The following is a 13,218-nucleotide window of genomic DNA, read 5'->3' on the forward strand; positions in this document are numbered from 1 at the left end:
CAGTGATGTCAGCCCAGCCTAGGGTTCAGGTCCAGCCTTCAGAGAGCCTGTAAATTAAGGGCGGGGACAGGATTGGACCCCAAAGTATCCATTACATCTAGTCACAAGGCCCCATTGCCCTGCTTATCTACCCAGTCCACTGCCCCTCAGGCTACACAGGATTAATGACAGGGAAGAACACCGTGTGACAGTGGAGGCAGAGACTGGAGGAATGCAGCCACCAGCCAAGGAATGCCAAGGGTTGCCAGCAGCCACCAGAAGCTAGGAGATGGACATGGAACATAGCCTCCCTCAGAGCCTCCAGAAGGAACCAACCCTGCTGACACTTTGATTTTAGACTTCTGGCCTCCTGAACTGTGAGAGAATAAATTTCTGTTGTTTTCAGCCACCCAATTTGTGGTAATTTGTTAACCGCAAACAAATACAAGAGAAACGAATACAAGCCCTGTGAAACTAATACAAGAGAAGTAAAAACATATGCTCACAAAAGGATCCATACACAATGTTCATAGGAACTTTATTCATAAAGAGCTCCAAACTGGAAACAGCCCAGATGTTCACTGACAGGTGACTGGATGAACACGCTGTGCTAAATCCAACTCAGTGGACTCCTACTCCTTGATAAAAAAGAATCAACAACTGAGATATGCACCCATACGGGTGAATCTCAAAAGCAACTTGTTGAGAGAAAGAAGCCAGACACTAAAGAGAACATACTGTATAATTCCATTTATATGAAGCTCAAGAACAGGCAACATTAATCTACAGTGGTTGTCTCTGGGGTGAGGTAATTAACTGGAAAGGGGCGCGAGGGAACTTTCTGGGGTTATAGAAATAGTCCATATCTTGATTGGGGTGTGTGTTTCACAGGGGTGCACATTTGTCAAAACCCATCGAAATATACATTTAAGATATGTGCATTTTACTGGGTGTAAAATTTACCTTAAAAAATTAGTAAATAAAAAAATCCAGGGCTTCCCTGGTGGCGCAGTGGTTGAGAGTCTGCCTGCCGATGCAGGGGACACGGGTTCGCACCCCGGTCCAGGAGGATCCCACACGCTGTGGAGTGGCTTGGCCCGTGACCCATGGCCGCTGAGCCTACACATCCGGAGCCTGTGCTCCGCAACGGGAGAGGCCACAACAGTGACAGGCTCGTGTACCGCGCAAAAAAAAAAAAAAAAAAATTAAAAAAGAAAGTGGGAAACAAGATTATACACACTTGAGTGTTTGTGTTTCAGGGGAAAAGGTGGGAGAGGGGAGTTACTCAGGGTGATTTTTCCAAGACCAGATTTCAAGTCTAATCCAAAGTAGTTCAGATAAAGATTTTATTCCCTACCTGTAGGGTTACCAGCTTTAGCAAACAAAAATAGAAGGTGCCCAGTTAAATTTGAATTTCAAATGAAAAATGAATAATTTTTTGTATCAGTGTGTCCCCAATATTGCATAAGACATACTCATACCCTACCTATGTATTGGGTCATATGGTGGGAATATGCTGATGACCTGTGAGGTCCAACCCAGGAAAGGCAGGTAAAGCCAGAGAAACAAGGAGTATTTACGAAAAGTGAATGAAAAGTGTTCAATTCCTATGGTAGGTATAACTTCAATAATACGAGCTGAGAACTGACTCTTAGTGTCTGAAAAACAAAAAGGGGCAGGGGAAAGAGGGGCTAGGGCATGGGGATTTTGGTGTGTGGATGAAAACCTAGATCCTCTGTGCACCTAGCAAAGGGCCTTGCCTATAAAAGACACTTGATAAACTCTGATTTTGGTGCACACACTGGAGGACAGGAAGCAGAAACTATGGGTTTGAGATCACATTCATGTTTATGGTATTTCCTGGAATGCTTAGGCCGTCTACAAATAAAGCTATTTGTTTAAAAAAAGGCTGTATGAGGGAAGAGGATGCCTTGCTTTCTAATCATCAAATCCCAGGGAAAATGAAAGCATTCTCATTGCTCTTTTAGAGATCAGTTTCAAAAAGTCAGATTTCCTTTCCACTACTCTTCAGTTCTCAGGACCATGGTATTTCTGGGAACACTTGATATGAGGACATATTGCTCTTATTTCAGTAAGGTTTTGTTTGTTTGTTTGTTTTGGTTTTTTTGGCCACACAGTGCGGCTTGCAGGACCAGGGATCAAACCCGGCCCTAGCAGTGAAAGCGCTGAGCCCTAACCCTGGACCACCAGGGAATTCCCCCAGTGAGCCTTCTTGAACTTCATGCTCAGTAGGGTGAAGGACCACAAATCAGAATATAGGTGGCATTTTCTAAAGATATCTTTTTCCTTATTGAAAGCTGTGATTTCCTAATTCACCAGTGCTTTCTGCATCTGAGAAGGGCAGCAGATGTAAAAGACTCAGGGGAGGGAGCAACCCCTGGGGCTTTGGACAATGGAGAAACCCACCAGGAGCTCTGGAAGGCTGAAGAAAAGAAGCCTGAAGAAAAGTATTACCACTTTCCAGAGCCCATTGGCAGCATGCTTCCTGCTCTCTGTGGCTCTTTGAGGGGCCTCAGTCCAGAAGGACTGTGTTTCTTCATGAGCAAGACCAGGCTTTCGTCTTAAAAAGCAAAGCAAACAAACAAAAGTGAAGACTCCCCAGCATCAGGGTGATCAGCAAGTACAATTTTGAAGGGAGTAGTGGATATTAAGGCAGGTTTCCATTTATCAGGGAGTGGTTTCTAAAATTCTGGTGACATTGACATCTTTGCTGAGAGCCTGCTATATGCCAGGCACTGTACTTGATGTGGGGAATATGAAGATTATCAATAAAACAAAGTTCCCGTCTCAGGGAGTGAGACAGACCCATGCACACATCATTATAATCAGGGCCAGTGGAAATACCCGGATTTCCCTCAGACCCAGATATGTGCTTATTTGTTTAGAGGAGAGGGACTGAGCTCGTCAGGGAAAAGGGCAGAGAAGAACAGCTTTCAGACCTAAAATCCCTGCAGACAACTGGACCCACCCTCCACAGAAGGCAGTTTCGACATCATGTTTTTCTGAAGGTCTCTTGGGAGTCCTACACTTGTCCCCCAACTGTCCCCACAAGGCACTTATCCAAGAATTTCTTCCAGGCACATATGGTTGTCTCCACAAGAGAAATCCAGAGAAAAACAATATTCTCCATCTTTGTACATTTCTGGTTAATTTTAACCCTCCTAATGGACTAACTCCCTGGGAAAATGTTTGACTACAACATCCCTTAATCCAGCTTTTATTGTAATACAAAGAGGTACATGAAATTAGAGGGTTATGAACATTGAGACATATTGGTAGGGCCCTTAGAGTTGGGATTAAATTATCTCTCATATGAAGTGCTTCACGAGTTGTTTTACAGAGCATAGGGGGCATTTTTGACGGAGAGGGCAACCTGCTTTCCTCATTCAGGTGACAGGTGAGATGCATTTCAAAGCCTAGTGTCCAGGCATTTGAGGTTGGGAAGGTGAAGATTTCCAGTAGCCAGGTGGCTCAATGTGGATGATCAGGATTTAAGTGACCCAGTAAAGCTAATCTCCAATGTCCAGCTAGTAAATGTCAGCTAGTTTTGCTGCCCAACATCCATTCATCCCTTTTCTGGAACCTACTATAGCAATTTTTCTCTGGAGAATTGCTGTCTCCCTAACTCCTTGTCTAATGTACTTCAGATGACACTGCTATTTGCTCCAGGTGGCTCTAGCCTGACCAATCAGAGTACTGCATTTTCCTGGCCAGAGATTTGTTTCAAGGATGGACCCAATCAAAGCCCACAATATATAGTGAGACTGTGGAAACCACTGAGAGAGCTTTTCCACGGAGTTGATCCTGGAACTGCTGGTACACATCTTGTTTGCACAGAAGAAGCCTGAGAATGAAGCCAGTGTGAGACAAGCAATGGGGAGAGAACAGAACATGCACCATACCTGAATTAAGCCCTACTGCTTTTAAAAATTGTAAAAAAAAAAGTTTATAATACATCTTCTTTAAGCAGTTTTAGTTGGGTTTTTTGATACTTGCAATAGAATAAGTCCTGACCTGTACACTAGGTGATAGAGAATTGGTGTCCTTGGCCCAGGTGCCATGAGTAGAGCAGACTTAGTAGGCTTCCAAAGTACAGGTGACCCAGTAGAACTTGGTCTCCAAGGTCTACACTAGTGAGTTCCAAACCTTGTTGATGACCAACAGACACAACAAAAATATCAGTGGAGCTCCTTACCAAGAAATTCTTGATCACTATATCTGGTGAAATGGAGGATAGGCAGAAATTGATGTTTTTCAAAAGCACCCATATCATTTATCTATTGCAGCACCCCAAAACTTAATGGCTTAAAATAACAATACCTATTTGCTCGCAGTTCTTGAGGGGCTGCTGACTTGGTTCTTCTGTTAGCTTTGCTTGGGATCCTCATGTGGCTGCTGTCATGTGGCAACTCATCTCCTGTCTCAAGTGCTAGCAGTTGATGTTGGCTGAGGATTCTCCACCAATCTAGCTGAAACTTGTCCATATGGTGGCAGCAGCTAAGAGAGGAGAGAGAGAGAGAGAAGGAGGGAGAGAGAGAGAGAGAGAGAGAGAGAGAGAAAGAAACTGTAAGGTCTCTGAGGCCTAAACCCATGATCACACAAGACCAATTCCATCACATTCTATTGGTCAAAGCAAGTCACATGGCTAGCCAAAGTCAGGAACTGGGAAACGAATCTCCACCACCTAATAGGAGTAGCTGCAAAGAATATGCGGCCGTGTCTAATCTACCATAGTCCCCAAGCTTCTTAAGCTTTAATGTAACAAGTACCACAAACTTAATGGATTAAAACAACACAGATTTAATATCTTACAATTCTGGAGGTCAGGAGTCCTAAAATCAATTTGTTGGCAGAGCTGTGTTCTTTCTGGAGGCGCTAGGGGAGAATCTGTTTCCTTACTTTGTTCAGCTTCTAGAAGCCACCTTCATTCCTTGTTTTGCAGCCCCCTCCTCAAGCTTTAAGACCAAAACCAAGCGTCAGATCTCCCCACCTCCCCGACTTCTGCTTCCATTGTCACATCTTCTTCTCTGACCCTCCTGCCTCCCTCTTCCATTTCATAAAGATGCTTATGGTTACACTGGGCCCATCCTGAAAATTTAAGATCATCTCTCGAATTTAAGATCCTTAATCACATTGCAAAGCCCCTTTTTGCCATATAAGTTGACATACTGACAGCTTCTGGGGATTAGGACATGAATATCTATGGAGGGTGATTATTCCATCTACCACATTTGGGAATCTTAGATCAAGGGAAACTGTCACATAATTCAAAGGATCCAGTGATCTAGTCTGGGTTACCCTGACAGGCTCTGCGTGCTCAGGCAGCGTACAGGCAGTCAAAGGACTGGGCTCTATTTTTTTTTTTATATTTATTTGTTTATTTGGCTGCACCGGGTCTTAGTTGTGGCACGCGGGATCTTCGTTGCCGCATGCAGGATCTTCATTGTGGTGTGCAGGATCTTTTAGTTGCAGCATGTGGGATCTAGTTCCCTGACCAGGGATTGAACCCGGGCCCCCTGCATTGGGAGCATGGAGTCTTAACCACTGGACCACCAGGGAAGCCCCAGGACTGGGCTTTAGATTCAAGCAGACCAAGGTTTGAATTCCAGTTCACCACTGTCAACTGAAAAAAGTACACAGCGTGAGAGTTGTGATTAAGTTTTATTTGGGGCAAAATGAAGACTATATCCCAAGAGACAGCCTCTGAGATAACTCTGAGGAACTGCTCTGAAGAAGTAAGGGGGGAGGTCAGAATATATGTGATTTTGGTGAAGGAGGATACGTGCAATCAAGCACACATTTTGGTAGAGGGTTACTGCTAGTCACAAGGAACAAACGTCTCCATTAATGATTTTAGTGCTTTTCTAGATACGAGAAGATACAAGAAATTGGGCTCGTAAAATCTTCTCCTAAAAATATCTATCTGAAGCCCAGTTCTGCCAGTTTTTCCCAGAGCACAGAGTGCCTCATCCCTTATCTCTCCCCTGAACTCCTTTCAGGGTGTGTTGAAGGTCAGCCACTGCAGTAGCTAGTGACTTCATTCTTGTGGTGTCAGATGGCAAGTGACAATTTTGGCAGTGCCCGATCATGGTCATAAACTCGACCATGGTTTGGGAGGCACTTCGTGACCATTTTGTCCCAGAATGCTAGGACATTCCTGCAACAGGTGAGGATTTTGTCAATAGGCAACTCAATGTGCTGTTACTGGACTAGGCCCTATTAACAGTAGCCGAAGTCTCTGGACCACAAGACAGTCTTACTAGTCTGTTATGGTACAGGAAATGATTCCCTCTTGTTGCCTTTTCCCATATCTAGAGTTACACTATTACGATCATTGATCTGATATAGAACTATATATCTGGTCAACTGCTTCAAGTTTACCTAGTCATCATTTTATCAAAGGCTCAGTCACACATTTGATAATGCAAAAAACAACAATTTTAGGGCTTCCCTGGTGGCACAGTGGTTAAGAATCGGCCTGCCAATGCAGGGGACACGGGTTCGAGTCCTGGTCTGGGAAGATCCCACATGCCACGGAGCAACTAAGCCTGTGCACCACAACTACTGAGCCTGCGCTCTAGAGCCCGCAAGCCACAACTACTGAGTCCATGTGCCACAACTACTGAAGCCTGTGCACCTCAACAAGAGAAGCCACCGCAATGAGAAGCCTGTGCACCGCAACGAAGAGCAGCCCCCGCTCGCCGCAACTAGAGAAAGCCTGCGAGCAGTGACGAAGACCCAACACAGCCAAAAATAAATAAATTTATTTAAAAAAAAAGATTTTGTAAAACAGGCAAAATACAAATGATATAGCTAGTAGTATTAGTAAGGTTATAAATAAGAATTTAAGCCTAGAACTTCTATTAGGTGCGGCCCAGTATATCCCCAGGTCATCTGACTTAGCCTGTTCTATACCAATTCTTATCTTTAAAGGAAATTATATATTGGTATTGTTTATAAGGCACCCAACCCAATTTCCTATTGTTGTTAGCTGGTTATCCTTAGTATGATTTAATATACTAAAGGAGCCTTTAATCTTGAGCATAGCCTGGTGTTAGCCACATAGATACATACCAGAACTATGGGAGGTTTCCTTGTCATAAACAGGAGGTTATGGTTTTTGACTGAGATTCAGCTTGGTGTTCTGATTGAGCTTGAGTGACCCTAAAAGAAAATTCATATTTATGGTCAGAGTCGGAGCAGGTATTATTTTAATTGGCCAGGTGAGGGATCCCACCTAGTAATATCAATAGTGGCCTAAAGAGAACTATAATTGCTTTCTTCTAGGATAAATTTCCTAAGGGCTATCCAATTAGAGCCTTGGAGTGAAGAAATCCACCAAAGTAATCCAGAAGAACTGGATATAGGTAATTAGCCATAAAGCCAACAATTGGATTAACTTTAAACTCAGTATAAGATTGTGAAATACATTCAGTTCATAAGCAAAGTTGTGAGCAATTATCAAAGTAATTGGTATACAGGCCTGGTCCAGCATCTTGGGTCAGATGTCTATTTCAGATGTCATCTTCTTCTCATCCTAGGCTGGAAGTTTCTCCTCTGTTAGAGTCTTGTTTTAAGGTGATTTTAAGGTCAGCAGTCCTCTCTATAGGCCAGTCCAGTGCAGGGGCCCTTTCTAAGTGGAAACATTAATCCAAGAGTCAATTCCCTTCAGTTTCGCTGTGCATGATCTAGTTAAGAGTACCTGATAAGGGTCTTTCCATCTAGGTTGGAGATAGTCCTTTAAACGATGTCTTTTCCAGTATGCATAATCCCTGGCTACAGGTCATGAGGCATCTGATCTTCATCCAAAGATAGATTACTGAGATAAACTTCAGAAACAAATTAGAGTGTCCTTTTAGTAATTCAATTAAACTTTACAATGATATAACATAATAGCAAGGAGCTGAATCGGAAGTGAAGCTTAGGCAGTAAATACAGACCTCAATTAACAAAACTAGAATTTAATATCCACTAAAACATAAACTTTTTCTCTCTAAAGTTACCCTCATTTTTACCAAATATAGCCAAATTAAGATTAATTTGTTTGCATATTAAGTCTAATTTTAATAAACTTGGCCTGATTACTTAGGTAAGTGTAATTGATCATATAGGGTCTTTTATATTGGCTGTTGGGAACTTTTCATAAGGAGTCTCAGACTGAATTTTTTTTTAAAAAAGCCCTCTCAGGGACTTCCCTGGTGGTCCAGTGGTAAGAAATCCACCTTCCAATGCAGGGGACACGGGTTTGATCCCTGGTTGGGGAACTAAGATCCCACATGCCACAGGGCAACTAAGCCCGTGCACCACAACTACTGAGGCTGTGCGCCACAACTAGAGAGAGAAAGCCCACGTACTACAACTAGAGAGAAGCCCTTGTGCTGCAACTAGAGAGAAGCCCTTGTGCTGCAACAAAGCACAGGCCAAAAAAATAAAGAATTTTATTTTTTTGGAAATGTGCTTTACGTTTCTCAGGAAATTCTCAGCACAGCCAAAAAAATAAAGAAAATAAATAAATAAAATAAAGTAAATGAATATCAAAAAAAATAAAAAGGCCTCAAGGGCAAGGAAAGCAATGCCAAAGGCTTGTCACAGATTTTGCCTTACAGATTTGGGTGAATTCCTCCCTTTTCAAGATCCCCACAATATCACCAGCCAGGAGGTTGCCTTCCTTATTTACCTGATAAGGCTACTGGGAATCTATGAGTTTCCAATTTCTGGAGGAATCAGGTAGACAGAAAAGATAAATGTTTCAATTCTGTTTACAGAGGTATAACTTACCAAATTGCTGTAAGTCATAACTAGCTTGAGGGAAGGGTCTGCTTATATCTGGAAAACAGATTAAAAGCCAGTAATGTTTTAGACAGAAACCATAAAAATTATAACCACATTCATCAGTTCACTCAGTCCTATGTAACTAATCATTTCTGTTAATAGTTTCATGAAGCCATCCAGTTTTCCACTAGAATTTTTAAATTTCTTACCCAGTTCAGCAGTATGATCTGAAAGTTATCAGAAACCTGTACTTGCCAAAAAGTCCTTGCTATGAATCTTCTTGAAGAGGAAGCATTTTTGCAAAGGCATAAGTGTAAGACAATAACTGTCTATGAATGACAAAAGACTTAAGAAGGCACAGTTAAAGACCTGATTACAATGCTATTGACAAAGAAACTTGGTTACTGCTGTGACATTTTAGGATAATAACCAGAATTATGACTGATAAATTTTACCAGGACATACCAGATTTTTAGGAATTTTAGGTAATTTCTAGACTATGTATATTAATAATATTTACCCATACAATACAACCTAAGACGATTTATTACTCATTTGACAATAGTTCCCATGTAATTTAACATACCAAATGAACCTAATTAGTTTAGTACCTCTCTTTGTGATGTTTCAGGGAGCCCTTTGAAGCTAACTAGAGGTCAAAGTTAGCTAGAGGTCAAGGGAACTTCATTAGAATTTGATTTGGGAACTTTGTCAAAAAATATCGAAAAGGTTTTAAAACTCTTGGTCAAATAGGATCGTAGGTCACTGTGAAACAATGTTTATCCACTTAACCAAAGTGACAAAAAGATTTCAAAGGCAATTACAGACAGTTATAACATATTACCAGTTAAATGTAAAAGAAACTTTACAATCTGTTATCAAAAGTGGATCAATATTCTAAGAAAACTTTGTCATCTGAACAGAGAGAAAAACCAAATTCAGGTTTTGCACCAGCTTATTTCTAAAATTCATTTACTCAATTAAATTTATTCTAAACTTAGCCAATCCTGAGCATGCACAGAACTTTTTTCTCAGGATTCCTTTTCCATAAACCTTCTGTAACTTTCTGTATCCATACTAGTTTGTCCCTTATTTTTTTCCCATCCATAAACAACCAGCTCTAGGACAAAATTACTTTTTTTCCCCTTAACGAAATGCAATTCCATTCCTCATACCTTCTTTTACTGAAAACACACATCCTACTTTGCTACTATATGCTGAAATGTTTCCTTTATTATTTCTAGTAGCTTTAATTACATATTTAAATTAGAATTCACAACTCTTAAAACCTTAGTTTCTAGTGAAGACTAAGAAGTATGCAATTATGAACTGTTGTTTACATTTTCATTCTGTAGATTGGCAAACGTAAATGCCAATAATAATTTGTAAAAAACATGTTTTCTTATAGAAAATATCTCAGTGTGGCACCAGACATGTTTATTAATAGTACTTAATGCCTTTAGTTTCCCTGTAAAAGGAAGCCAGTGTTCAGTAACTAATGTTTCATTATCTTATTTTATTTGGGAATGACCCAGTTATTCAATAAACTTCCATCATTTAACTTAATTTAGTACAACTCTAAAATTTAAAGCTGCCAAGTATCTGGAGAGAATATTTTTTTTTTTTTTTTTTTTTTTTTTTTTTTTTTGGAGAGAATATTTTTAAATAGATATTCCTAAAACAATTTTCCTAAAGAGTTCACCCCAAACCTCTTTTCTCATTTAAATTTAATCTACTAATAAAAAATTTCATTACACCAAGTTATTTTTATTGTGGACAAATTTGCAACAGATATAATAAGATCTTATTTGACTTTTATTAAACCTAGGTACAATAAAAGTATACTTAATGTTGATGACTCTAAGACATGTCTGTATTAATTAAATCTACAAACAAACCTTAATACCAGGTATTAATTTAATGCTGAATATTTTCCAGTTCACATGAACTTGAAATTCATTCTAGATAATTTCCTTTTATATTTCTGAGAATTTTTATAAATGCTTAATTTACTTTAAGCCAATTAAGTAGATCTCATTTACAAATTAATTTTGATAATACCATCCAAAGGTAAAGACATATGTGCACACATAGACATATAGACAGACACAATCAGAGATCTCATAGTTTTATTTTAAAACTTAGTCATGAATCAGGTGTTACAATATAAAACTCACTACTTTATAACAGTTAGAATAAGTCAAATTTCAAAAGGCCTCTTTCCTCCCTTTTTTTCTCCTCAGTCTCTGGAATTAGAGATGGTCTAGATAACTGTTCCTGAGAGCCCTGGTCTCAAGGCACAGGGAGAGAAAAGCATGCTCTCCTAGAAGGACCTGTTCCCTCAAGGGTCAGAATTCTGAAAAGATGTTTTATTAAGCCAGCTTTCTCTAACAACTGCATACGCAATAAAAGAGCCCATATTGGCTATTTTCAGGGCAAAGTTTTCCTTTAATTCCAAATAAGTAAGTACTTGTAAATGTAAGTTTTGTACATACATAAACCTGGCGGGGGTGTTAGTCAGAGGCTGGCTTTCTGATGCTCCTCATTTCTCTGTTTGAGAGGCTCTATTTCCCATTTTAAAGTTGAATTTGTCAGGGGTAAAACTTACTAATGAAATTGTGTGATGGACCAGTGTGCTGCTTGTAAGCTTAACTCCTCTAGGCATCACCCTAGAGTCATTTCAGCCCTCTTATGTGGCTCAGTTTCACCCTTCGGTGGTCTAAGACCACTGTGAGTGCTCGGATCACTGAATGGCCAATTCTTATACATGATTCCTGGATGAGCAAGTCTTTTAATTAATGTGTAGATTTCCCTGTGGGACCACTGCACCGTATGAGGACTCTGCCTCCACCACTCCCGCACATATCTCAGTTGCCTGAGAAAGCTCTAACTGACCAGGAGGAGCCTTGTCCCTCTTCTTTGGAGCAAAGCTCTCATGTAATATCTTCACTTTTATCCTGACAAATTCTATTAAGGCAGCCGAATTGAGGAAAAGAGTCAGATCAGCTTCTTAGCAAACTACTCAGCCCAGACTGCTCAGTGTCTTTAAACTGAGCAAACCCCATTGTTTTTCAGCCAGCCCACCCCCGCCCACCCCGGAATCTTTCAACGGGGGCCGGTGGGGGCCAGGTACCTGTTATACACTGCCAAATAAAACTCAGGATCATCAACCAATACAGGAGATCCAAGAACCAGGAGAGACTCACCCAAATTCGTCTGGACTCTCCAAGGAGGTGGATGGGCACAAGAGGTCTCTGCTGGTATCAATGTTCCAGTTTCTCCCAGAGTTCAGGTAAAGGAGAGAAGTCTGCTCTGCGTCCCTTCGTGGTCGCCAAAACTGTCGACTGGAAAGATATGCACAACATGAGAGTTGTGAGTTAAGTTTTATTTGGGGCGAATGAGGACTATAGCCCAGAAGACAGCCTCTCAGATAACTCTGATAAACTGCTCTGAAGAGGTAAGGGCGGAAGTCAGTACATATGTGATTTTGGTGAAGAGGGATACGTGCAGTCAAGCACACATTTTGGCAGAAGGTTGTTGCTAGTCATGAGGAGCAGATGTCTCCATTTATGATTTTAGTGATTCTCTAGATATGAGAAGATGCAAGAAACTGGGCTCATAAAATCTTCTGAACATATCCAACTATCTGAAGGCCTGTTCTGCCAATTTTTCCCGGAGCACAGAATGCCTCATTCCTGATCTCTACCCTAAACTCCTTTCAGGGTGTGTTGAAGGTCAGCAACTGCAGTGGCTTGAGACTTCATTTTTGTGGTGCCAGATGGCAAGTGACAATTTTTAGTTGGCACCACACACCAGCTGGGTGAACTTGGACAAGTTGTTAATCTTTGAGAATGTTTTCTGAATTGTAAAATACGGATAATACCTATCTCACAGGACTGTTATAAGTTTTAAATGAGAAAATATATGTAAAGCACTTCTGATGGTACCTGGAACATAATAGACTTAATAAATGGTAATTAGGGATTTCCCTAGTGGTCCAGTGGGTAAGACTCTGCGCTCCCAATGCAGGGGGCCGGCTTCTATCCCTGGTCAGGGAACTAGATCCTGCATGTATGCTGCAACTAAAAGTCTGCATGCCGTAACTAAAGATCCCACATGCCTCAACGAAGATCCTGCGTGCCGCAGCTAAGACTCAGTGCAGCCAAAATAAATAAATAAATATATTTTTAAAAAATGGTAATTATATTAGAAAGAGTCCTGGTTAGGTTTTAAAACTTCAGAAACATAGTTTCATATGGCCCCTCAGGTCTGTTGGTGGAACTGGTCGTGTTGACTTGGGAAGAGTAAGTGAGAAGAGGTGACAGATATTTTGGGAAAAGATAAATATTTCTGGGGTTAGGGATTAATAAGGACAAACTTCAGGATTTAGGAGATATAGAATCAAGTGTCTACAGTATTGAAAGAAGCATAGGGCTTTTATTTGTT

Source organism: Delphinapterus leucas, chromosome 1, assembly GCF_059928025.1.
Source record: "Delphinapterus leucas isolate spDelLeu-1000000601 "Yukka" chromosome 1, BTC_Dleu_Yukka2, whole genome shotgun sequence".
In the NCBI taxonomy this organism is placed as follows: Eukaryota; Metazoa; Chordata; class Mammalia; order Artiodactyla; family Monodontidae; genus Delphinapterus; species Delphinapterus leucas.